Below are 27,220 nucleotides of genomic sequence, written 5' to 3'. Positions count from 1 at the left end.
AGGCAATTGGCAGAATTGCAGTGAGGCGCATGGTGAGAGTGGGGTGGAAGAAGAGCGAGGAACCCCAGGAGCGGCACGCATTGGAGGACAAAGGCGTACTTGCTATTTCGGGAGGCGTTACCTGCCACGATGGCAGGTGGTTACCAGGGAGGTGGGGTCACCAGGTTGTCAGACAGCAGTGCGGACAACAATGGGCCACTATTTGGCAGCCATCTCACTGCAGCTGTGTCGGTAGAACGGAGATGGCCATATCATTACAATTGCGAACACAGCGTAAATCTGTCCCACTCATCGAAAGCTGAGAGCTAAGAGCCAAACCCCCCACCCCAGAGCACCTACAGCGGGTACATATCAAGGACCAAACCGAAGCAAGAGAGCAGTGAACAGAGCACAGTCTATTCAATTCCAGACTGCAGTAGTGTCCTGTCAGCCAGTGCCTCCCCACCAGACCTCAAAAGTACAACATATACAGGCACCAAGCGCCAATAGGCTCCTCGAAGCAACAACGTCCGACTTAGGGGATTGAGGATATTTACCATCTAGCCATAGTGGCAACTGACTCTCCCTGAGTAATTGACTAGCTGGCTATATTAGCTCACAAGTGGAGGGCAAATCTCCAACTTAAAATACAGGCCACTGAATGCCCCAGGCCAAGTGACATAGCACCAAGAAAACTCCCAAACAGGCAAAATAAGGCAAGTTTGCAGTGGCCAAATCACACAACATTGAGAATGCAAGTGAGGCGGTTACTGCTACGAAACACGTCATATCTACGTGGCTGGCGACAGCCGCCACTGATATAACTACGCTCATGCTAAAGTACGCTTCAGGCGTTAGATGCAAAAATTGATTAATTAACTACCAAAGCGGAAGAGTCACAACACAAGATTGCGCAACTCTCCGGAAAGATGCCTGAAGCTGAAAAAAGAATAAGTGATGTTGAGGACAAATCTCATGAATCAAAACGGGTCTGGAAAGTATACAAAAGCAAGTGGCTACAATCCACACAAAGGTAGAGGACTGTATGGAATTAGGAATGAGGCGCAACAACATTAAAATAATCAGGGTTCTGAGATGCAAAGACGAGGGCCCGATGGTGGCTTTTGTACAGTGCATAATGACGATAATAAATCCCCCGAAATGTTCATCCTGCTTCATGGCGGAAAGAGGTGACTGAGTACCGGGTAAACAGCCACAGCAGGGCCAGCCTCGACGATATTATCGCTAGGATCTTTAACTACAGGGACAGAGATTAAATACTGAAGCTGGGTGAAAAAGGGATCATTACAGTTTGAAAATTAAAAAATAGCACTGTTCCCTGACTTCAGCCCATCAGATCAAGCGGCTAGGAGGACCTATAGCGACATAAAGCGTAGACTCCAGTCGAAAAGAGTTTCCAATACCAAATGCTTTTTCCCCTCTAACCTGAAGGTCATCCTACAGGACAAATCTATGTTTTTTACAACTCCGGCTGAGGTTGTGGCATATCCGGAACACAAAGACCATATGCCACAAAATGACGCCTCAACGCAGATGGCACCTTGGACCCAAAATGCACCCATCATCGGGAAAGACTATTGCCAATACAAGAATCCATCCTATATATGGTCGGAACGTTTAGCGCTGTGAGCCTTCTGCCCTAGTTACCCCATAAGGAGAATCCGCAATATAAGGAACTTACATGTTAAGTTTATCCTAACATGTTCTTAGTTCTACTAGTAGTATGTTTCACTCCATTAGGAGAGAGAGTGGATAAAGCTACACTGGAGATTGGGGAAGGTGTGTCATGATGCCTACCCCCGGAGCACCAGGCCAGGCCCAGCACCCCCGGGAGCAGGCATCACACCCCCGGATAAAAGCCCAGCGGCCCTTTATAGGGGCTCTTTGGACTCTGTCCTGGTGCCGTTGGCGCCAGGCTCATGTTGGACATCAGTCCTGGCGCCATAGGCGCCAGGCTCATAAGGGGAAGTGTTTGGTGCACTTACCTGAAGCAGACCATGCTGCACACTCACCTGATGCAGACCATGCTGCATGAAGAACCAAGCCAAATGAGGCTTAGGAGGGACTATTTTTCTGAAGGAACTATTTTGTTACTTGGGTGGGGCTGTGGAAGAATACTCACCTGGAACTTCTTCCAAGGCTATTTAAGCCACGCCCGGACAGCCACACGTGCTTCGCGTTGTTCTGCATCCCAGCAGCTGAACGCTCACCGTGTCTGCTCCTGCACCTGGACTCCAGCCACGCCCGCCTCGAACCTGGAACACCTGTAAGGAAGAAGAGAAGAGAAAGGTGAAAACCAAGAACTTATTCAACCTTCTTACCTGCATCCGGAATCTTCACGCCAGCATTCCTGAAGGAAGACTTACATTTAAAAGCACTGCGTTGCTCGCTGCAGCGCCGCGCTTCACTCACCTGTTCCCGAAACGCCGCCCGGCTCCATCGCGGCTCTCAGCACCGGTCGCCACATCTCTGCACCTAGGGGAGAGAAGAAGAGACAAAAGGTGAGCAAGGGAACACAAGAGGAAAGCCGAATTTTCAGCCATATTACTTACCGGCTTTTCTTGGTGAACCATTCCACATCTCGGGTCGGCGCCGCATCTTTGGCAGGTACCGCACCCCGGCCCTATGGGGAAAGGACAAAAGACATTACTGGGGAATTATAAAGACATTTAGAGAGGTCGCCCTCATCACTAACTCACCTGATTTTACCACAGGCAATTTAACCCCTCAACGCATCGCCTTTGTTCTGCACCTGAAATAAAGGTGAGATCACAGGTTAGGAAAAACAACATAAAGAGAGGCTCACACTTGAACTTTTGCATCTTCATACTTACGGCGTATCGCTCAGAAAAGTCAAGTGGATTTGCCAGCGCCATTCTGAAAACCAGTGAAGTAACTGGACGAACGCGCGCCCCTGCGCCAGAAGCAGGATGGAGAGTTCATCCTTCCAAACCATAAGGTGAGCTTAATCCGGGGGTTTTGGAGGAAGTCAATGAAGAACGAAGGGGGAAAGGGGGGAGCAAGCACACTATTCAGCAGACAGTTAATCCCCTTTCTCATCTGCAGAAGGATATTCCTACGGGCCAGACAAGCAAGATTTGGGGGTCCTGTTCAATCGGTGGTCCGAATTCTGCGCATCACGCTTGAAGAGGCCACAGCAACCCAGACCAGACCAGCGCCTCCGTGGGAGCCAGGTGAGCGTTACAGAACGCGAAGCCTTCCTACAAATTCCCACCCAGGCGCTATGGAAACTTCTGAGACTGACCAGTTGGCCCAACTACTGGGGGAATTACGGGCCGAAGTACACGCCGCTCGTCAAGAGACTAATGCTCTCAGGAGGGAAGTGATTGTAACAAAGGAAAGAGCTGATGACCTGGCTAGACAGCTTTTGCAAGGTCAAGCTGGACAAACTCCTTTACCCGGTTCCGGAGGGAACCCCGTTCCTGTGCTTTCCAGTAACCCGGTGCAGATTAATCTACCTGGAAACATGCCGCTGGCCCCAATCGAACGCTTTGCTGGGGATCGCAAACGATTCGCCGTATTCATGAATCAGTGTCGTTTGCATTTCCTGTGCAGACCTGGGGCCTTCCCTAATGACCAGACCAAGGTAGCCTTTGTATTGTCATATCTCAGCGGCAGTGCTGCCGATTGGTCAGTTCCACTGGTAACTCAAGATGACCCGATTCTTCGTGATTTTCAAGGATTTCAAGCAAGCATGGAAAGGATATTTGCTCGTCACTCCCAGGGGCAGGCTCTAGATGACGAACTTCTATCTCTGCGACAGGGCAATCAAGACCTCCTTTCCTACATTGCAACCTTTAATAGACTAATTGTGGAAACTGGGTGGCCAGAGGATAAAAGAATCACGTTATTTTATCGAGGTCTACGCAGAGAACTTAAAGATGTCCTGGCCCAAGTTGTAAATCCGCCCCAAGAATGCTCAGAATATATAGACTTAGTGGTCCAATTGGATCACAGACTGCAAAACAGAAAAGCAGATCGGTCCAAGTTTGAGACCCGGGTGTTAGTCAAGACCCACGCTAACCTCAAGGGGGCTGAAGCCTCTGAGCCAATGCAAATCGGAGGAGTTAAAGGACCTTTAACTCAAAAAGAATGTGAAAGAAGACGGCAGATGCACTTATGTCTTTATTGTGGTTCCTCTGGACACTTTCTACGAGATTGCCCGGCAAGGCCGCCCAGGAAGGTGGTAGGAGACGCTGATAAAATCCATGAAACCTCTGTATCGGGAAACGACCCCGCCCGACAAGCGTAGGGGTCCGCTTGCCGAGCTTGAAAACGAACTCTCAGACCTCGCATTTCATTGTACCAATGGTCCTCGTAGATCCGGAACAGCCTAAGCGGTTGCATGCAATAAAGGCATACATCCATAGTGGGGCTATAGGAAACTACGTGGATCGTGAATTGGTCTCCAGGATTAACCTCCCTCTGCGTCCTAAAACCAGCAAAGATGTCATCACCACAGTTGATGAAACCGAAATTGCCTCGGGACCGGTAACACATTCCACAGCTGAGGTGACACTTGTAGGTCCGGACGGCCATCGGGAGGCAGTTGTGTTTGATGTAATCAAGGCTCCACAGTTTCAGGTTATTCTCGGAATCCCTTGGTTAGAGACACATAATCCTCGAATTGATTGGCGAGCGAAAAGAATAACCTTTCCGGAGTGTGCACGAACCTGCTACCCAGAAAATCTGACTTTCTGGACGTCTTCCAAAAAGAACAGGCCAACACGTTACCTCCTCACAGATCGTACGATTGCCAAATCGATCTGGTGCCTGGTGCACAACCCCCTTGTAGCAGGATTTATGCCCTTACTGAGCCGGAGAATCTGCATTTAAGACAATATTTAGATCAATACCTAGCCAATGGTTTCATTCGCCCGTCAAAGTCTCCGGCATCCTCGGCTTTGTTCTTCGTGCCAAAAAAAGAAGGCGACCTTAGAACTTGTATCGATTACCACGCATTGAACCAGATAACTGTTAAAAATCGTTACCCTCTGCCTTTGATCCCTGAACTCCTTGACCAGGTGAAGGACGCTTGCATATACACCAAGTTAGATCTCCGGGGGGCTTATCATCTGGTACGAGTAAAAGAAGGCGACGAATGGAAAACGGCCTTCCGTACAAAATATGGACTATTCGAATACCAGGTGATGCCTTTCGGGTTGTGCAACGCGCCTGCTGCCTTCCAATTCTTCATGAACGATGTCCTTCGGGAACTCATCGATGTCTGTGTTGTCGTGTATATCGATGACATTCTGGTGTACTCCTCTTCTGAATCAGATCACAGAAAACATGTCAGGGCCGTCCTTGAGAAATTGCGCCAGCACAAACTGTTTGCAAAACTGGAAAAACGCGTTTTCCATACCACCGAGGTTGAGTTTCTTGGATTCATCCTGACAACGAAAGGGGTCCGAATGGACTCACGGAAAGTGGATTCCATCCTCAAATGGCCATCACCTAGTTCGGTGAAAGGTGTCCAAAGCATGCTTGGTTTTGCCAATTTTTATCGCAGGTTTATCCCGGAATTTTCACGGGTGGTGCAACCCATCACTGCACTCTTGCGGAAGAATAAACGTTTTGAATGGACTGAGGAAGCTGAACAGGCCTTTCAGGAATTAAAAGCTAAATTTACGTCTGCACCTATTTTGAAAAAACCGCGTCCTGATCTCCCATATATAGTCGAAACCGACGCATCCAGCTTAGCCATGGGAGCTGTCCTGTCTCAGAGAGACCCCGAAACCAACCAACTGCACCCCGTAGCATTTTGGTCCAGAAAGTTCTCGCCGCCGGAGATAAATTATGCAATGACCGATAAGGAATTATTAGCCATTAAGTCCGCCTTTAAGGCTTGGCGGCATTATCTTCTTGGCGCCAGGCATACCATCACCGAGATCACTGATCACCGAAATTTACAATATTTAAAAACTGCCAAGGCTCAGTCTTCACGACAGCTCCGATGGGCTTTATTCTTTGCTGAGTTCGATTTTGTAATCACTTACCGTCCCGGCTGTAAGAATGGCAAAGCGGACGCGCTATCTCGAATTGGAATGGGAGAAATGGACACAAACTCAGAACCTGTGCCGATAATTCCCCAACAAAGAATCTTGGGGATAACCACTTTACAAACCCTTGAAGACATTCAAGCACGGGAAAACTATTCCTGGACTCTTCAGCCTTGCAGGATTGGATCAAAAGGGGGTCTGACCTGTCAATCAACGATGGCTTACCTTACTTCAAAGGACGTTTATTTTTGCCAGAAAAGGAATTGCAAGAACTGGTTATTTCCCGTCATCACGATACTCTGATGGAAGGACATCCTGGCATTGCCAAAACAGAGGAAAAAATTAAACGACAATTCTGGTGACCGTCCTGGCGAAAGGATATTAAATCTTTCGTGATGTCCTGTGGAGTTTGCGCCCAAAACAAAGGTCAAAAAACAAAACCCGCCGGTCTTCTTCAACCCTTAGACATTCCACCAGCACCTTGGCACACCTTGTCACTAGGTTTTATCATGGACCTGCCCTCTTGTAATGGATACAATACTATTCTGGTTGTGGTGGATTTATTTTCCAAGATGGCCCATTTTATGCCGTTGAAAGGATTACCTTCAGCTTTTGTTCTTGCCTAGGAATTCCTCGAAAATATCATCCGTCTGCATGGATTCCCGTCCATACTAATCTCCGATCGGGGAAGCCAGTTTATTTCTCATTTTTGGAAAAAGTGTTGTCAACTGGCACAAATCGACGTAAGACTCTCAACCAGCCACCACCCACAGACCGATGGTCAGACGGAGAGGACGAACCAGACCCTTGAACAATATCTACGATGTATGTTGCACCAATCGGAGGGTAATTGGAAGGATATTTTATGGGTGGCTGAATATGCATACAATAACTCGATACACTCTGGAACTGGTCAGAGCACCTTTTATACCCTATATGGACATCACCCTCGTACTTCAGACTTGGACTCACCTTTGAGCCTCGAAATGCCCGCAGTGGACCATTTGCATTCTACGATTACTCAAGCCTTCAAGGATGCTACAGCACACTTACAACATGCGAAAGGGAAATACAAAAAGAATGCGGATCTGCATCGAAAGGAGGCGCCTCCATACCAAATAGGGGATCGAGTATGATTGGCTACCAAACACTTATCGCTCAAGGGACCTCAGACTTTTAATCCAAGGTATTTAGGCCCTTACTCGATCAAAGCTATAATCAACCCAGTGACAGTCAAGCTAGATCTACCAGCTAACATGCGGATTCACCCCGTTTTTCATGTGTCGCTTTTGAAACCAGTGCAACCAGGAACCAGATTAATAAAGCCACCAGAACCAATCCAGATAGATGGGGAGCCTGAATTCGAGGTGAAGAACATTTTGGACTCTAAGATCTCAAAATCAAAACTTTTCTATCTAATTGATTGGAAGGGGTACGGGCCTCAGGAAAGATCTTGGGAACCCAGCGACCACGTACATGCACCTCGGCTAGTAAAAAGGTTCCATCGGAATTTCCCGAACAAACTGAAACCTCCTGATGGAACGACCTTGGGAGGGGCCTTGGGGGGGGGAGTGCTGTCATGATGCCTACCCCCGGAGCACCAGGCCAGGCCCAGCACCTCCGGAAGCAGGCATCACGCCCCCGGGTAAAAGCCCAGCGGCCCTTTATAGGGGTTCTTTGGACTCTGTCCTGGCGCCGTTGGCGCCAGGCTCATGTTGGACATCAGTCCTGGCGCCATAGGCGCCAGGCTCATAAGGGGAAGTGTTTGGTGCACTTACCTGAAGCAGACCATGCTGCACACTCACCTGATGCAGACCATGCTGCATGAACAACCAAGCCAAATGAGGCTTAGGAGGGACTATTTTTCTGAAGGAACTATTTTGTTACTTGGGTGGGGCTGTGGAAGAATACTCACCTGGAACTTCTTCCAAGGCTATTTAAGCCACGCCCGGACAGCCACACATGCTTCGCGTTGTTCTGCATCCCAGCAGCTGAATGCTCACCGTGTCTGCTCCTGCACCTGGACTCCAGCCACGCCCGCCTCGAATCTGGAACACCTGTAAGGAAGAAGAGAAGAGAAAGGTGAAAACCAAGAACGTATTCAACCTTCTTACCTGCATCCGGAATCTTCACGCCAGCATTCCTGAAGGAAGACTTCCATTTAAAAGCACCGCGTTGCTCGCTGCAGCATCGCGCTTCACTCACCTGTTCCCGAGACGCCGCCCGGCTCCATTGCGGCTCTCAGCACCGGTCGCCACATCTCTGCACCTAGGGGAGAGAAGAAGAGACAAAAGGTGAGCAAGGGAACACAAGAGGAAAGCCGAATTGTCAGCCATATTACTTACCGGCTTTTCTTGGTGAACCATTCCACATCTCGGGTCGGCGCCGCATCTTTGGCAGGTACCGCACCCCGGCCCCTATGGGGAAAGGACAAAAGACATTACTGGGGAATTATAAAGACATTTAGAGGGGTCGCCCTCATCACTAACTCACCTGATTTTATCACCGGCAATTTAACCCCTCAACGCATCGCCTTTGTTCTGCACCTGAAATAAAGGACAGATCACAGCTAAGGAAAAACAACATAAAGAGAGGCTCACACTTGAACTTTTGCATCCTCATACTTACGGCGTATCGCTCAGAAAAGTCAAGTGGATTTGCCAGCGCCATTCTGAAAACCAGTGAAGTAACTGGACGAACGCGCGCCCCTGCACCAGAAGCAGGATGGAGAGTTCATCCTTCCAAACCATAAGGTGAGCTTAATCCGGGGGTTTTGGAGGAAGTCAGAGAAGAACGAAGGAGGAAAGGGGGGAGCAAGCACACTATTCAGCAGACAGTTAATCCCCTTTCTCATCTGCAGAAGGATATTCCTACGGGCCAGACAAGCAAGATTTGGGGGTCCTGTTCAATCGGTGGTCCGAATTCTGCGCATCACGCTTGAAGAGGCCACAGCAACCCAGACCGGACCAGCGCCTCCGTGGGAGCCAGGTGAGCGTTACAAGGTGCCAGTGAGGAGGAGGAGGAGTATCAAGTTAAAATGGTTTATAAACAGAATTGTTAAGATGTGTCAGATCACTGGCTGCAACAGAGTAGATAGAGCGAAAGTATTTGTAAGGCTATAAAACACAATAGCACACTACCCAATGGTTACAAGATGCATGTAAAGGCCCGCGCACATGGATCACCGATCAACAGCATGTTGCTAAAACTCACGTGAGATGTCTTAATAATGTGATAAAACCAAGGAAGATCCTAGCTTACTTAAAAAGGCATGAAGCCTTTATAATCATGTTACAGGAAACTCACCTCTCCAAAGCTTCACATTGCATCCTGGCGTATTGGTGGAGTAAACACAGGTAGTTTGCCAGCTTCAACACACAGTCCAGGAGTGTAGCCATAGTGGTACACTATAGCCTGGGATTTAAAAGTGAACAGGTCATGAGCAACCCTGAGGGGAGATATTTAATGGCTACAGGTATGATAGATAGAAAAAAGGTGATACTGAGCAATATGTATGGGCCGAACGACAACACCAGAATTCTTCAACGCATCCATGATAAATTACTTACACATGCCAAAACTCAAATAATTTTAGGGAGGAGGGGCTTCAACACTATCACAGACTTAACACTGGACGGATCAACCAGTAGGGAGAGACCACTGGGCCAGACAGACAATGCCCTATTTGGACTACAAGAAATATACAGACTAGTGGACGTATGGAGGAGATTAAATCCAAATTAAAGGGAATACACTCATTACTCCTTCGACCACGATTCCCACAATAGAATTGACGGTGGTTAATGTCTAAATATCTGATCTGACTTTTCCATACATGCGCAATACTACAGAGAACTCTGTCGGACCATTCACCAGCCTTACTTGTACTTGACTGGGACTCCCATCCTGAACAGAGTTAATCATGGCGCTTCAAAACAACAGCACTGTCAGACAACATATTTAAGTTGAACATCCCTAAGGCGCTCCAAGCATTCCTTTAAATCACAGTGGTAAGTGTAGGGACACTGTGGGAGAGCAATAAAACATACATTTGCGGAATAAGTATTGCCACAGAGGGAGGTGTACTTAAATCTATTAGAGTTACTCTGAACAAATTAGAAAAATAACTTAATTTGCTAGAAACTACAGTAGCCAGAACACAACAACAGGCATTGATGCATACAATAAGGCAGGCAGATGGTCGAGAGGGCAGTCAAATACATGGGTAGAAATATTAGGACCTGCAGATGGAGAGGGAGACCGTCCAGGTAGGTGGTTAGCTCAAACCATAAAAAGGGAAGAGCACGATAATTGGATATAAGAGCTTCAACACAATGTACATATGACAAGAAGCTCAGAAGGTCTTTCTCTGGGCATTTGCCGAAAACTATGAGACGTTATACACAAGCAAATGTAAAGCGTCGCTAAACTCTATACAACAATATTTGGATGCAGGTATAACCGCCTACTGGGAATGGGTCATCCAGAAAATCCATGGTATAAAAGGCGCTGCCATCCCCTGCTCACCACTGGGGGATGATGACACAGACTGGCACCAAGACCCGCTAGCTTGCATGATGATCTCCCTCATCATGCTTTCGGCGAGGAAACTCCTGATACTACATTGGAAATCGGGCTGACCACTGTGAGGCGCCGAATGGACCAAATCACTTTAAAAAATATGTAGATTAGAGCGGGCAGCCTACAACAGACTAATGTCCACCAACCCCATCAAATGCCGCCATTTCGGAGATCTACAGGAGGCGTTTATATGACCAGCCCACACCGGATCCAACTCAAGAGAAACGGCCAGGTGGCGAAGAGGACCTCTCGAGCGTACCAAGAAGGGCCGAAACTTTTTCCAGGGGCTGCGGGTGGGACTGGTGGGAGCGAGAGGGAGGGGTATTCAAGGCAACCAAGGCCCACTCAGAAACTACTTTAGCCGTACCTCATCTACTCTTATCCCTTCCTTAAGAACACATGGGACCCCCGCAGGAGTAAAGACCGGTGCCCTACCACACCCGCTGAGCCCGGCCTCAGGCGAAAGAGAAAATTAAGGGGGAAAACAAAAAAGAGGGGAATGTTTTGGTTTAAAATTATATGTTTACTGACACTGCTGTTCGCTATTGTTATTCTACTATACTTGTACCAGAAAACTGAATAAAGAGAGTTTGAAAGAAAAAAGAAATATATATATATATATATATATATATATATTTGGATGCAATCTGGCCAGGATAGTCAAACAGCATAGGGAAACCCTGAATGCTCCCATCACGTCCGCAAAAATCAAAGTAGCAATCTCTAAATTGACTAGTGTGAGGGCTAATGGTTACGTTCAGGCAGGCTTTCTGCCCAATATTATAAAGAATACTGGGATATTTCAACCCCATTTCTCCTAGAGGTGTATAAACAAGCGATGGCAGAAGGAAAGCTCCCTGAGACACTAAGAGAAGCCACTATAATAATCCTCCCTAAACCTGGCAAGGACAAGACAAAATGTGCCTCATACCGCTCTCGGTCCTTATTGAATCTTGATAACAAGATGACTTTAAAATCGGCCTATCGAACCCTCTGCGGCAAAGGCCACGCAGGCCAAGGGCACAGTGTTGTGCGCCGCAGGTGCGTAGGTTATGCTGCCCGACCTACGCTCGCTACGACGACGCCACGCACCCTACGCCTCAACACCTTTCCTGCCTTTAAAACCGGCCTACCAAACTCTCTGCGACAAAGCCTGTGCAGGCCAACGGCGTGGGGTTGTGCACTGCATGTCCGCAGGTTATGCTGCCCGATCGACGCTCCCTAAGACTACGCCACGCACCCTACACCTCAATGCCTTTCCTGCCTTTAGAATTGGCCTACCGAAACCTCTGCGACAAAGACCGCGCAGGCCAAGGGTGCAATGTTGTGCGCCACAGGTTACGCTGCCCGATTGACGCTCGCTACGACTATGCCACACACTCTATGTTTCAATGCTCGATGCCTTTCCTGCCTTTAAAACTGGCCTACTAAACCCACTGCGGCAATGCCAGCGCAGGCCAAGGGCATGGTTTGTGTGCTGCAGGTCTGCAGGTTACGCTGCCCGATCGACGCTCGCAATGACTACTCCACCCATCCTATGCTTCAATGCTCAATGCCTTTCCTGCCTTTAAAACCAGCATAAAACCCTCTGCGGCATAGCCCGTGCAGGCCAAGGGCACAGTGTGTGCACCGCGGGTCTGCAGGTTACGCTGCTGATCGACGCCCGCTACGACTACACCATGAACCCTACTCCTCAACACCTTTCCTGCCTTTAAAACCAGCCAACCGAACACTCAGTGGCAAAGCCCATGCAGGCCAGGGACGCTGTCTCGTATGCCAAGGTGTTTGGCACCAAAGGTGTGCAGCGCATTCCTAATCTTCACGACTACAACGGCCTTCCTCCATCCTACCACAATGCATGCCCTATCCACCCCTAAGCACTGCAGGCCCCTGGCTAGCCCCGGCACTCCCACCTGCCTACTATCCGCTCAGAGGCCAAGGTAAGTCCATGTGAACTGGCTCACTACTTCATCTGCCTATACTGCACTTCCTTCACCCACCCCTGCCCCCTTCTTGCCCCCACACCACCCCTCTACCCTGCTCTCATCTGCCTGAGACCAAACTATTCTCCACACCATGCTCCTTTCCTCACCACACCCTACACCTCTCCACCTGCACCCACCCTCCCCATAACACACCCACCTACGCCAGCCTCCTGCAATGCCCACTATGCACACGACTCCCCACTGGCCCCCAGCCACCTATGCCAGCCTCCTGCAACACCCGTCCATGTGCAGGAATCCCCACTGGCCCACAGCCACCTACACCAGCCTCCTGCAATGCGTGCCTATGTGCAGGACAGCCCAGTGGTCCCTGTCGCCTACGCCAGCCTCCCGCAATGCCTGCCTATGTACACGACTCCCCACTGGCCCCCAGCCACCTATGCCAGCCTCCCGCAACACCCGCCTATGCACAAGACTCCCCACTGGCCCCCAACACATCTCATCACCCACCCAACCCAACCCAACCCTCCATCCACCTGACTCCCCCACCCCAACAACCACACCATCTCCTGTGCTCTCATCAACACACGCTCTGCCAACGCACATGCAAATGACACCCACAAGCTCATTATCTCCCACAACCTCGACCTCCTGGCCCTCACCAAATCCTGGCTCCATGACTCCGCAGGCCCCTCCCATTCCATCGCCATCCCCCCGGCTTTGCCATCCTTTGCAATGAACTTGTCTCCCAAAAAAGGTGGCAGAGTTGCACTTATCTTCAAAGATACTGTCCACATCTGCGACACTGCCACACCACCCCTCACCAATTGCCAATCCCTATCCGCCAAGCTCTCCTTGTCTGCCACCAGCACATCTGCATTCACCTGATATACCGCCCACCAGGCCCCACCGCTTCCTTCGAGGACGAACTCTCCCACCTACTCCTGCACAACCTTAAACACCATACCAAGTCCCTCGCCTCAGGGTTATGGGGATCCATCTGAAAAAGAGGCCACATCCCTCTCCTCCACTATGGACTCCCTCAACTTCTCTCAAATGATCGTCTATCCCACACACCACCTCGGTTGCACTCTGGACTGGTTGCTCGACCATAACTGCCATCCCGCCATCATCTCTAACACCCCATGTGGCTGGACAGAATACCACCTCATTTTCTTCTCCATCCCCACCAGCCAACCTGCCCCCCCTTGTTTCCCCACCCATGTACTCCAGTTGCACCCGCAACCTCACCAGGGACTGCATCCTACCCCTCCTCAATCCTCACCCCATCACCAACACTGGTAACGACATCAACAAACTTGTCACCCTGTACAACACTACCCTCACCACAGTTGTGGACACCCTTGCACCCTTAAAGAAACGCTGCCGCCAAGCCATCCTCTCCTACCAACACCTGATGCACCCTGGAGCTCCTAGCCCTCCGCTACAAAAAGCGGGCCAGCTCACATGCCTGGCTCACATGCCCCTCCACAAAGAACAAGACCAGATTTGCCTGCAATGCCAAAGCCGATAAGAACATCATCCACCTTGCCAAAGTAGTCCACCTACTAAAGCGAAATCTGACTCTCGTGAACTCCTCCGAATCCTCTGAGAGCTGGAGTCCTCTGCCCCTCCCCCCTCCACTGTCCCCAAAGATCATGCCTGGTGCAATAGCGTGCAGCAAGGTTTATAGTGACTTTTTCAAATGTCACATTTTTTAATGCCTTTTTCTCGATACAAATATGCCGGCAAAAAATGTTTTTGAAAGTTTTAAAAAAAATATATATATATTATTTAGGGGGGGTTCCCCCCCAACCCACATTTTTTTTAATTTACTTTTTTTTACTAACTAAACAGAAAAAATACACTAAAAAAAAACCTAGAGAAAAAGGCATTCGAAAAATGTGCATTCGACAATTTAACTGGATACTGTGTAGCAAGCTCTCTTGGACAAAATCTCCCTCCTTAAAAGCAAAATCCAGCACAAACAGGCCTCCATCAACCCCCTGCTCCAGCCCCTTCTGCCCTCCCCACTTACACACCTGTGTAGCACCCTCCTCTTCAAATCCTGCCACGTCTCCACTCAAGAGGTTGCCTCGCTCCTCAACAGCTTCAAGCCTTCCATTTGCAGAGCAGACACCTGCCCAGCATCCCTCATCAAAGAATGCTCCAAGCCCCTGATCCCTCTCATCACTGCCATCATCAATGCATCATTTGACTCCTGTTCCATCCCATCCTCCATCAAAGAAGCCTGGATCATCCCCCCTCCCCTCCTGCAAAAACCCTCCCTGGACTCTGTCATCCCCGCTAACTACAGGCCTATCACTTCCGTCCCATTCCGAGTGAAAATGCTTATATCAGGTCCAAGATTACCTAGAAAAACACCACCTCCTCAACCCCCACCAATCTGGCTTCCGCCCTGGTCACGGCACAGAGTCTGCCTAAAAGTTAAACTAAATGATGCCTGTGACTGTGGCAAACTATCTCTCCTCATGCTACCAGACCTATCTGCAGCCTTTGAATTGGTTGGCCATACCATACTCTGCAACCACCTCTCCACTGCAGCACTATTCTCCCCCGAAGCCTGCCAATGGATCTCATCTTTTCTGTCCCACTGCACCTTACGTGTCTTTGCCGGTGACCACTCCTCCTCCCCTACTGCCATCACCTGTGGGGTTTCCCAAAGCTTATGCATCTCCCCACCCTCTGCAACATCTTTCCCAAGCCCCTCTTTGACCTCCTTGGCTTCCGCCAAATCAAATATACCAACTACGCCGATTACACCCAGCTCCTCATCCCCCCTCTCCGGCATTAAGTCACCACCAAAATTAACTGAATCTATGAATCTGTCAGATCATGGATGGCAACCCATAGGCTTTGCCAAAATGACGACAACACTGAGCTCCTTCTAGTTGGCAACCCAGTCCAACTAGCCAACCTAGACCCTGAATACTCCCACTTCATCATTGACAACACCACCATTCAGGTCTCCACAGTGGTCAAAACCCTGGGCATCCACTTGGACTCAACTCTCTCACTCTCCGAGCATGTGAATTCCATTGTCTCCTCATCAGCATATACTGCCTAAACGGTCGCCTCCCTTATCTTTCCACTGACAATTGCATCAACATCGCCCGAGCCACCATCTGCAACTCTCTCCTCGGTGGCACATCCAAAAGTAACCTGCATAAACTCCAAACTGTCCAAAATAATGCCCTCCGTGCTGTCCTTGGCCTACAAAAATCAGACCACATCTCTTAAGCCAGGAGAGATGGTCACTGGTTGTCAGTGAAGGGCTGTATCTCCTTCAGAATTCTCACCTTGAGCCACTGCTGCATCAATAACACTGCTCCCGCTCCCCAATACCTCTCAGAATGTATCACCAAACCAACTTCCTCTAGACCCACCAGAAGTGCCTATGCCAACCTCCTGCACACACTTAAGCACAGAAGAACCAGAGCCGGAGGATCCAGCTTCCCGCCCAAGTCACCGCACTTTAGAACTCCCTCCCGGCCCACCTCAGAATGGAGAACTCTATCTTCAGAAAAAGAATGTTTTGTTTAACTGAACTGAACTGACCTGGACCTCCATGTATATACCTGACTGGTACATATCTATAACCATGCCTCTATGCTCACAGCGCCTTGATGCATTTGGGTTTTCGTGTGCTCTACAAATGTAATAAATAAATAAAGTAAATAAATAAAGATATTGGTAAATGTCACCACCACGAGGCTACATTAATAGATAAACTGGTACTACTGGACCAGTCAAGCCTCGTAGCCAGTAGATCCACACGGCAAAGTAACCGCTGATTTTTGCAGTACTATCGAACTTGCAACTTGATGAATATGGATGTCTGTAATTTCACAGAATCCACTTCACCTAAAGGTGAAATCTTCAAATTTATTTTCTTCGATTTTCTTTTTATTATGCGGGGGGATATCCCACCCCCCCCCACTTCCGCCTACCTAATCCTTTGCCCTTACCCCACACCCCATCTATGTTTTAAAATGTACCCACTTACGTAAAAGATTCAAAGAAAAACAAATCTAAGACTTCTGATTAGGTGAAAAAGGTTTCAGTGAAATGTACGGTACCGGATGAATATGTGGCTGCAGTCTTCCTCGATATGGAGAAGGCTGTTAACTCACTGGAATAGGGATACACGTTTGAGGTCCTCAGGAGTATGTGGGTGGGAGTACATTTAATTACCCTCACTAGACTGTTATATACGCAGCCCTGGGCGAGGGTGAGGGCTTACAATTCATCGTCAAGTAAAATACTTGAGGCACAAGGCAAGTCTACCCCCATCACCCTTGCTATTTGCAATTGCCATAGAAACACTGGCATGTCATTTAAGAGAAAAGCACATGGACAGAGGGGTGCGCATATATATGCAAAGAGTCTTAGTATCTCTCTTTGCGTACAATTTTCTATCATATATTAAGGATCCTGAGTCCAATCTAGATCCAATAGGAGATCTGGTAAATGCACTCAGATCCATTTTGCGACTGGACAAAATCAGAAATAATACCACTGACAGCATCTAAAATAGTAGTCGGAATTGACCAGGGATTTATCCTGGAGGGAATTAGATATTTGGGTGTCCTCTAACCTAACGACACTGATACAAAACAACTATAATGTGCTTTTAGATCAGATTGGACTCAAGATAGAAAAATTGACTAAGTTACCATTGTCCATCAAGGCGCATATATCGTCTATATTTATAAAAGTCAAAATTTGTGGTTTTGCGAAGAGTTGTTTCTTATACAATTCCACACTGTTTCACCAATCTTCACCACATTTTTCATAGGGCCTGTTAGGACCCTCTGGACATTACTGGCTACATGACATTTGGACACCCCACCCCTTTCCCCATATTTCAGCAAAGTCAAGATTTGTTTGTGGGTTTGTGGCTTGGCAAAGCGTTGTTCCTTATACAATTCCACACCGTTTCACCAATCTGCACCAACTTTTGCATAGTTACCCATTCGGACCCTGCAGACATTACTGGCTACATGACATTTGGACACCCCATCCGTTGCCCGGATTTCAGCACCTTCACACGTGAGACGGTTGCCTGAAATCAGTGAAACATCAATGTGGTCGTAGAAGGACCGGTCTCAACACGAGGAACAAAACTTGAGGTGCCTATGGGACACCGAAAACTATGTTTCAAGGCCATAGGATGCATGGTTTCCATGATATTTTCACCGCAAAGACTGCACCACGCCAGGGTGAGGGCACAGCAGGGAGAGAGCACAGAAAGTCACAGTATGCAGCAACATACCAACTTTTGCCTCCCCCCAATGTCTGCTCCGGGATATGTCAGCCAGCCACTTCAGCCTATTCTCAGTGCAGTTTACTTCAGGGTCTAAAGCACATCAAGCGACCTACAGGATGATTGATTTTCAACAATTGATGAGAGTGTTGTCATGTCTGTCGACAGAACCCGTTCAGTCCTACCTAAGCTACTATATATCTTCATTAACGTACTGGTACGCATAACTAAGACATACTTTAGTAAGGTGAGAACAACATTACTTAAGCTCATATGGGTGGCAGGCGACCTGAGACTCACTTTGAACACACTCGCATTACCCCTAGCTAAAGGGGGTTATAGCTTCCGAATATTGAGACATATTACCAGTCCTATATATAATATAATATGCCCAGGTTAGCTATATTATCGACTGACATGGCTAAGTGCAATATATTTGTATTTTATTGTTTATATAGTGCTTTAATCCAAAGCGCTTTACAGTTTAACAACACAGGAACATTAAACATGGAACATAGAAGCAATAACATTATATATGAGACAAACCAGAAAAACAGCATGTGGAACAATTTGCATTTGAGGAAGAAGAAGAAAGGAGGGGGAGGGGAAGGAGAAAAGGGAGAGAGCATAGGGAGTAGTGAGAGTAGGAGGGAGGATGGAGATCATGGGGGGACTGGGAGATAAAGGAAGACGAGGAAGAGGGTATTAGAAGGAGAGAGAAAAGGTGGAAGGGAGGGGCTGCGAAGGTGTCAGGGAGGGGAGTGGAGAAGGAGTGCTTTCAAGGAGGAACGGAAGGAGGAATAGGTGGGAGTGGAGCTGATAGTTAAAGGAAAGGAGTACCAATGTAGGCGGGCAAGCAGCTGAAAGGAGCGGAAACGAGAGAAGGCACAACGTGGTGGGGGGTGGAACGTAAGAAGAGATCAGAACGAAGGGAACGAGAGGGGCTATAGAATGAGAGAAGAGAGGAGAGGTAAGGTATCCCTTAGCCATTGAAAGGGCTGTTGTAGCCTCCATAAACCTCACAACAGCAATATTGGGGGTCTCAAAAGGGCCTACAGTAACAGTAACAGTAAATACAATACAAGCTCCCCTCCTGGCTCTGAGGAAATTGTTTCAGAAAATGGGACAGGGCCCCCCATTATCTTTAAATGTGCACTTGGGTACAATTTGGAGGCTGGGTTGCTCATTTGATGGCGCCATTAAGATTAAGAAAATTCGTACAAAAATGGGTGTTGTGAAGATGCAAGATCTATTTGATGTCCACAACGAACAAGACACACATGGTGACAGAACTATATAAACTGGCAACAATACAGAGGAAGTGTAGCCAAATAGCAAAAACCAAATGAGAAACAGGGCTTAATATTACTATCGCAGACACAGCTTCGGGTAGAATTTGCAGACAAGTGAAGCAAATATCCATGAACCACAAACCAGCGTATTTACCCCAGACATTACTATATAACAGTAACGATAAAACAATGTGATCCAGAGGTTATGGTAACTTGCCGAAAATGCCATCGGGTGACACAAATTTCATACAATTTGCATGGGTATGCCCATGTGCTAATTTTCAGGCGGAAGTTACTCAAAAGATAGAAGAAATGGTAGAGGAGAGTATTCCTTGTGATCCAATACTATGCCTTTTGGGTGACACAGCCTCCCTCCCTCCCTAAACGGTTGAAGAAGTTTATAGCAGTAGCATTCTTATTAGCCAAGAGACAAATAGCAATCACGTGGTTGGCGAAACGGGTGCCCAGATTGGAAGAATAGATGAAGGACCTAATATGTTTTAACACCCAAGAGGAAGCATATAGAGTTACTGCAAATCCCTGTGAAGAAACCCATAGATTATTGGTCAACTCTTGGATCTTACCTAAATAAGAATGCAGGGGAACAAAATGCCCATAGAGAAGAAGAAAACATCAGAAATAACGTCAAACGTCCAGAACCCTGAATGTTGATGGAACAAAGGCAGAGCTGGCAAAGCAGAGACAGGTCAACTACAAGTGCAAGTAGATATAAGATGTTCATGCTGTGAGCAGCTATCGCTCATAAAATATGATCCCATCATCAAAATAGACAATTCTAAGTGTCGAAACAGTGCACTGTCAGCAAGGAATGACAACATATCTAAGATAGACAATGTTGTGTGCTGTTATAAATGAGGGACTTGAAACTAACTGGGCTTCAAAAGGTTGATGGGTAAAAATATAATGTTGAGATAACTGTGGTTAAATTGTTTAATTGCTCTATCACGACTCAGCAGATTGTAAATCACGGTATAGAAGTTATATATTTGATCGGTAATGCATCAATTGTACGCTGAGATCGAACATCAGTACTGCAAATTACAACATTTTGTTTTTTAAAGTGTTCGAGTGAGATAAGGTGGAGTGGTAGTGGATCACAAGACCAGGCGAAGGGTGGAGAGTGAAGTGTTGAGGCGACTGTGGCAGTCATTTGAGACGGTACAGAGACAGTACAGGTAAGATATTGTGTGTAGGAGAGAGTGGTACCAGGTGAGTGCAGTGTGGTGATGGAGGTGGAAAAGGTGAGTGAAAGCAATGTGAGAGATAGAGGGTATGGGGGATATGTGTAGAGATGGTGTGAGAGCAAGTGAGGAAGGATGTGTTATAGTAGAGTCGGGGAGAGAGTGAAATGTTCTAGTAGGAGTAGTGATGGGTATGGCATAAAGACAGAGGAGGAAGGTAGTTGGGAGAGACAGGCGCATAGTGAGTGTGCAAGATCAGGAAACAGAGGGTTAGACAGGGATTATTGAGGGAGGGAGATGAGAGGAGAGGATGCACGTATAGAGAAAGTGAGAGATAGAGAGGAAAGAGGAGAGAGGTGCAGGTAGTGCGAGGGTGGCAGAAGTGAAGGGGATGGAGAAGCAAATAGAATGAGAGGGGGAAAGGAAAGAGGTGGAAGGAGAAGAGGTACATAAAGAAAGTGGATCATGGAGGAAGGAGGGTGAAGAAAGAGAGAGTGAAAGAGAGAGAGAGAATGTGGGTGAATTGAAGAGAAAAACCAACAAATATTGGGTGGTCCAACAGACCAGAGGTATACCTTAGAATGTCACAGAGGGAGGTACAAGAGGCCACAGCTTTTAGATTTCCATGTCAATATTAGAAAGAGTTAAATAGCAGGGATTGCTTTAGAGTACGTTGGCAAGATTTGCTATGGTGCAGGGAGCCCAAGGGGAGGTTGAGAGAGCCTAGGGACTCCCTTACTTTCAACCACCCAGTCTTCCCAGACAGTTCATTAAAACATGAATACAACACCTTAAATGTACTATCTTTGTCTGTGGATTTCTGAGGCCATTTGTGATGCTTGATATTGATTATTTGAAAAAATGAATTGCTGCTCAATGTTGTCCATAAATATATTGTTCACGTTGGGCCCAAATGTAGCACTTATAGCTGTACCACTAATTTCAATGAAAAAAGTAATCCTTGTAAATTAATATGATATCAAGTAAACTTCCTTTTCTTCACTATAATATCCATCTCTTAAATAATGTGGTTTTAAAAGTGAGTGTTTTCATAACAAAATCTTAAATATATTACATATACATAATAGTTTTCTAATATATTAGATGTGGGATATTTTGTTCTTCTCTTGAATAAGGATGAATGAAGGTTTTTTACTTTGACACCTGGAATTGCAACTGCTAATAATGTTATTTATAGCCTTTGTTCAAGAGATGGGAGGCATACTCTTTCTTTTTTCTAAATACTGCTGATCAGTAAAGAAACAAGATGTTGGTTTGTGATAAGATTTACCCACAATTGACTTCTCTCCATGTGGTGGGGCATAGAGGCCATCTTGAGAAACCAGAAAGTTGGCTTTGTAACTTAATAAATGAAATCTAGTCACTGCACTGGTACTACGCATGATCAATGGGTGAATGATGTACATTAGCCGAAGGCTAAGGCTGGGATTGAGATTAGGGACTAGAATCAGTATGAATTTGCAGAACAGCGGCCTGTTGAGAATCAGCACATGCATGAATTCACACATTATCCAGCAGCCCTGGAAGCAGGGCACTAACAAGGTAAGGAGTGGGCTGGGGGTGAGGTCGGGAGTGGTGTGAAAGTTTGGCTGAGGGGTTTGGCAGGGAAGCAGAGTCAGCGAGAAGGGGGCAGAGTCATGGAACTAAAAGGAGCAGGACTTGGTGGGAGACTGAGGGTTGCAAATGAGATGAAAGTTGCACATGAGAGACGAGGGAGTCAGGTGGGGAAGATTGGGGCGAAGTGACTATGGAAGTTGGGGTGTGTTCCACACATAAGAGAAGGATACGAGAGAGGACCTGACCCACCAAAAGTGTTTCCTGTAGTGCTCAAGACGGACCCAGAAAATGGGCACTTTGTCAAAATTGGCCTGTGAGAAAACAACATGGATCGGAGTATGGACAGAGCAGAGTTTACGGCAGAAAGTGCAGGATAGGTTTTCATAGATTCTTTAGATAACATTTAAAGGATATGAGTTTGAGGCAAAAGTGGGTTTACATTGGCTTTTATATAGAAACTCTGAAAGACTTTATAAAACTTAAAATGATATATTTAGATACAGGGTTCAAAATTGAGACGAGCTGGGAGCTCTTTAGCTGCTTGTAGCCTAGAAGAGCCTGGTTAGTTTGACACTAAAAGCTACCAGGAGCTACTTTCTGCTCTCCAGGCCAACTGATGTTGAACAAACACAACTATGTGAATGTAACTGTGCATTTGGGGCAATCTATAAACATTAGGACACATCTATACAGTATTTAAAGTATAAGGTGTCATGAATAATGGACAAAATGATATATTTCCATTTTATGTGGAAGTTAGATTTGTGGAACGCTATGTACGAGCTCCTCGCTCCCCAGTGGTAGCTCCTGGTCAGTGGTTAATGCTGGATACCCAGGAGCTGCTTTTAGATCCTGCTTACCCAATTTTAATTACGATCCTTGAGATATGGGATATTTCTTCGATTCAGTTTTGTATCTTCAACTTCCTAGATAATATCATTCACTGGCACACACCAGTGTGTCTTTATGCTCTATTATGTGTTTGCCAGGTTTGTGGTTCAGTGACCTAAAACATCTAACAAGGATCTTTGAATGGAGAATAGCACAGAGGCAACGTGCTCATCTTGAAAGCAAGACCACGCAGAGCAGCAGAGGTTTGAATCCCGGATCCACGCCTAGAAAACGAACTCAGGTACAGTACTAGGCGTGTTATAGAAAACAATCAATTAAAAATATCTTTGTTTGACCTCATGATCACAGGTTAGAGCCCAGCCATCCTTTTTTCTAAGGTCAAAAAAATGAGTACCTCTGAGTTGTGTTAAAAAAAACACTGATTCTGTAATTTTGTTACTAGTGCCAAGTCTGTTTTCAGACTAAATAAACCTTGTTTCACTCCCACTGTTACTTGTGGTAACCATTGTCAAATCTCCATCAACCAGTACATTCTTTACCACTGGTTTTACCTGGTAGCAGGTGTTAGGAAAGATGTTCTTTTTGATGCTTTCCTTCCATAGGTTACTATTTATTTATTTATTTATTTATTTATTTATTTACTGTTTACTTGTTAGGCGCATATACAGCAAATGAATTCTGTTTCAAAACGGCAACAGGGTGGGAATATGGGATTGAAGTACATTACGAACACAAATATTAATCCAGTAGGGGAAGGAACGAACAAACCTACTATGCCTTATGAGTGTTCAGAAGGTGCAAGTGCAGCAAGGAAGAGGGCAGTAGGGTAGGTGTTGGGGTGTCCGTGCTTGTGGGTGAGACATAGATGAAGTGCAAGGTATGGTAAGTGCAATATGTCCTAGAGTCACATTGGGTGGAAATGTGCGAGTCTCTAGGGCGGAGGATGTGCCAAGGCAAGTGCTGAAGGTAGACAGAAGCTGGGAAGATTGGGTGTAAATGGTCAGGGGCCCAGAGGATGCATAGGGGTCCAAGACACCAAACGCAGCAACTGTGAGATTAGCAGAGGAGGGAAGAAGGGAAGGAGGAGGAAAAGAGGAACGTCTTGAGGTGCTTTTGGAATTTAAGAAGGTCCTTCTTAAGACGTAGAGGGAGGCTGTTCCAAAGGAGGAATCCAGCAGAGGAAAGCGAACTACCTCCTGCTCTCTGTTTAGCGAAACGCTTTATACACAAGGTGTTGGTGCCAGAGGAGCATAGCAGTCTGGAAGGAGAGTATTTTGTAAGAGAGAGTTGCAAGATAGTGTGGTCCCTGGCCCCAGACAGTCTTGTGGATAATGCAGAGGGATTTGAATTTGATCCGTGCAGCAACCGGGAGCCAGTGAAGACTTTTTAGGGCAGGAGAGATGCAGTCCCTGGGCTTAAGGCCAAGGATAAGTCTTGCTGCTCTGTTCTGGATTAGCTGAAGGGGTTGCAGAGTGAAGGAAGGAAGATTGAGGATGAGACTATTGCAATAGTCTAGCCTAGAAAGAACCAGAGCTTGGGAAACATTGAGCTTCTGGGGTAAAGTAAAAAAAGGGAGAATTCCTTTGAGAAGGAGGAGTTGAAAGTGGGACTTCTTAGCAATTGTAAGTAAGGCATGGTATCAAAGCAAGATAGACCCAAGTGATCACAGTTCAAGGGTGTTTATTAAACTGTAAAATGGGTGAGATAAACACCTAATATAAACCTAAATCTAAGATTAGAGCAAGCTACAACCATCAAATAATAATAAAAATACAGTCCTAGTAGAGTATAGTCAAATAAAAAGAGCCTATACTAAAAAACCTATTGCCAATCCTTATCTCTATGTTACAAAAATAGTGTGGGATAATGTTTCACAAGAAAAGAAAGAAGTGTTCACAAAATGATAAGTCTGGATGTTATGGCCGGGGTCTCCCTTCCCCACGTTTTAAGCATGGGACAAGGCGGGACTCTTGAGCACAGAACACTCCTGGGCTTCTCCGTCACAATCTTACAGTTCCTGTTCTCTATATCAGGGCCTTCTGTGCCCAAGTCTCTTCTCATGCAAAGTCTCCTGCTTCAGAGGGATTGATATGCCAAAACCACAAAACAAACAGTTCCTTCTGCTATTCGTCAGAGGGCCTGATATGCAAAAACAACAAAACAAACAATTCCTTCTGCTAATCTTCACATCGGGTGGTTACCCTCCACCCTTGGATCCTCCTCAGCCAAGCTCCAATCCTCCTCTCACTTGTCGGCCTCCTTCAATCAGGCTCAAACCAACCATTCACTCTGGACATCCCTCAGTTGGGTTCATTCCTGTCATCACAATGTTGTTCACTTAGCTTGTTCACAACGTTTCTCTTGACGTCCCTCAGTCGGGTTCACTATCGCCTTTCAATCACAATGAGCACAGCACACTCCTGGGCTTCTCTGGCACGAGCTGGCAATTCATTTTCTCTATATCAGGGCCTTCTGTGCCCAAGTCTGTTCTCCTCCAAAGTCTCTTCATTCAGAGGGCCTAATATGCCAAAACCATATAAAAAACAGTTCCTTCTGCTATTCGTCAGAGGGCCTCATATGCCAAAATAAAAACAAAAAACAATTCCTTCTGCTAATTTTCACATCGGGTGGTTACCCTCCACCCTTGGATCTCCCTTAGCCGGGCTCCGATCCTCCTCTCACTCGTCAGCCTCCCTCTGTCGGGTTCATACTTGTCGTCACAATGTTGTTCACTTAGCTTCTTCACAACCTTTCTCTTGACGTCCCTCAGTTGGGTTCACTATCGCCTTTCAATCACAATTTCCTTATTTGTAATATTCAAGAGTCTCAATGTCTTTTTAAACAACCACCTTTTTAGTTAGGTCCCCCTTATCCGGGCCCAGACCTTTCACAGCACTTTCAAACTTTAAACAAAGACTTCCGAAGTGCGATCAGGCCTCGCTGGGCCACTCTGTTACCCTATGGCAAGTGCATGTTTATTCACAAAATCATAGTTCACAGAGCGTTCCCCTCCGTTGGGTTCACAATTTCACGATCGTCAAAAACCTCTGCAACGTGTCAAGGACTTTTCGATTGTACAAGGGATTTGGCTTGATTCTTGTATGACCACCTTGATACCTCTCGTCGGTCTTCCCTATGGCCTCTTGGTACTCGTAGTTTCAATACCCTTTCCGATCAACACAGTCTCTTTGTTCAGGAGAGGGGTACTAGCTAAAGTCTTTCGAATGAGTGCTCACGTGGCGCTGGACCACTCTATTTCTGGTACCAAGTTCATTCACAAAAGACCTCTGTTTCTTAATCTTCTTAATGTTGCCCTGCAACCTTGTGCCTAACACAGTCCGGCCCACTATCAGGCTCTTCCGACTCACCGGATGTGTTGAACTCATTGGCATTTCTTTTTTTGCTGGAGTCAAGGACGGTGCCACTATGACAACCGCGTCTACCCACCCTGGCTATCAGTGCGGGAGGGTTCCATGTACCGCTGACATCCGTCACACCATTCACAAGCTGCGATTCTCAGTCTTATGGTTCTTTTGTCAGAGGCTTAGCAGGCCTGGGTTGAAAAGTGCAAGGGAGACTCTCCCCTTGACGTCCTTTCAGGTCTCGCCTTTTTCCTCCGTTTGAACTGCCATCCTGGAACAGCTGCTTCTTGTGCGTTCAGCCTTGCTCACAGTGTACTCTTGTGCTCCACCTTTTACCCCAGTGGGGAAGGAAAAGGGCAGTCAGGTATGTGTAGTTGTCAGTAATTGCCTGGCTCTGCCTGACCCATGTGTTGAGACATGTCAGGTAAACAGCTCTGGTATTAGTCCGTTGTTGCTCACAGTGCAAGGAAGTGGAGGAGACTGTGGAAGGGTTGGCTAGTTCCCTGCAGATCTTGAAAAGTTCAGCTGTGTTATTGGATGCACCAGATACCCGTGCCTGAATGTGGGCCCTTTTCTTGGCACGTATGGATTGTCTGTATTGCCTTTGGAGTAGGCAGCAGGCCAGTTTGTCAGCGGGTGAGCCTGAGGTTTGCCACTTCTGTTCAACCCTCTGCACTTTTGATTCAACGCTGCAAGATCGAAATCGTACCAGGTGTTATGCTTAGAGATGGGTTTCTGGTAGTTCCCCATGACAGGGGCAAGGATGTCAAGAATATCGGTGATAGCCGAGTGGAAGTTGCTGAGAGCAGAGTCAGCTGAAGAGTCTACAGTGGGGGGGAGGTGGATAAAGGCAGAGGCAAAGGCAGCAGCTGACACTCTTTTCATCGGGCAGATGTTCATGAACGAGGTTGGCAGGACTTTGGAGGGTAGTAGGAGAGCCGAAGGGACCCAGGTGGGAGGAGAGGAGACAATGGTCTGACCAAGAGAAGGAGGTGACCAGAGGAGGGCGAGAGAGAGGTCCGAGTGGATGATGGCATCCAGTGTGTCCAGCCGAATGGGTTGGACCAGGATACTGAGGTGCATAGGTCAATGAAAAGAGT

At 47.0% G+C, this 27,220-nt stretch overlaps 1 protein-coding gene across 3 annotated transcripts in view; it reads right to left on the bottom strand.

Annotated features, from left to right (window-relative positions):
- Positions 1-27,220, bottom strand: part of LOC138566633 (acylamino-acid-releasing enzyme-like) — a 1,029,593-nt gene that overhangs the window by 235,096 nt on the left and 767,277 nt on the right. The window lies entirely within an intron of this gene.

This window comes from Ambystoma mexicanum, chromosome 2p, assembly GCF_040938575.1.
Source record: "Ambystoma mexicanum isolate Mex_15411 chromosome 2p, UKY_AmexF1_1, whole genome shotgun sequence".
NCBI lineage: Eukaryota > Metazoa > Chordata > Amphibia > Caudata > Ambystomatidae > Ambystoma > Ambystoma mexicanum.
Note: the sequence above shows the minus strand (reverse complement) of the source record. Positions and strands in the feature narration are given on the sequence as shown.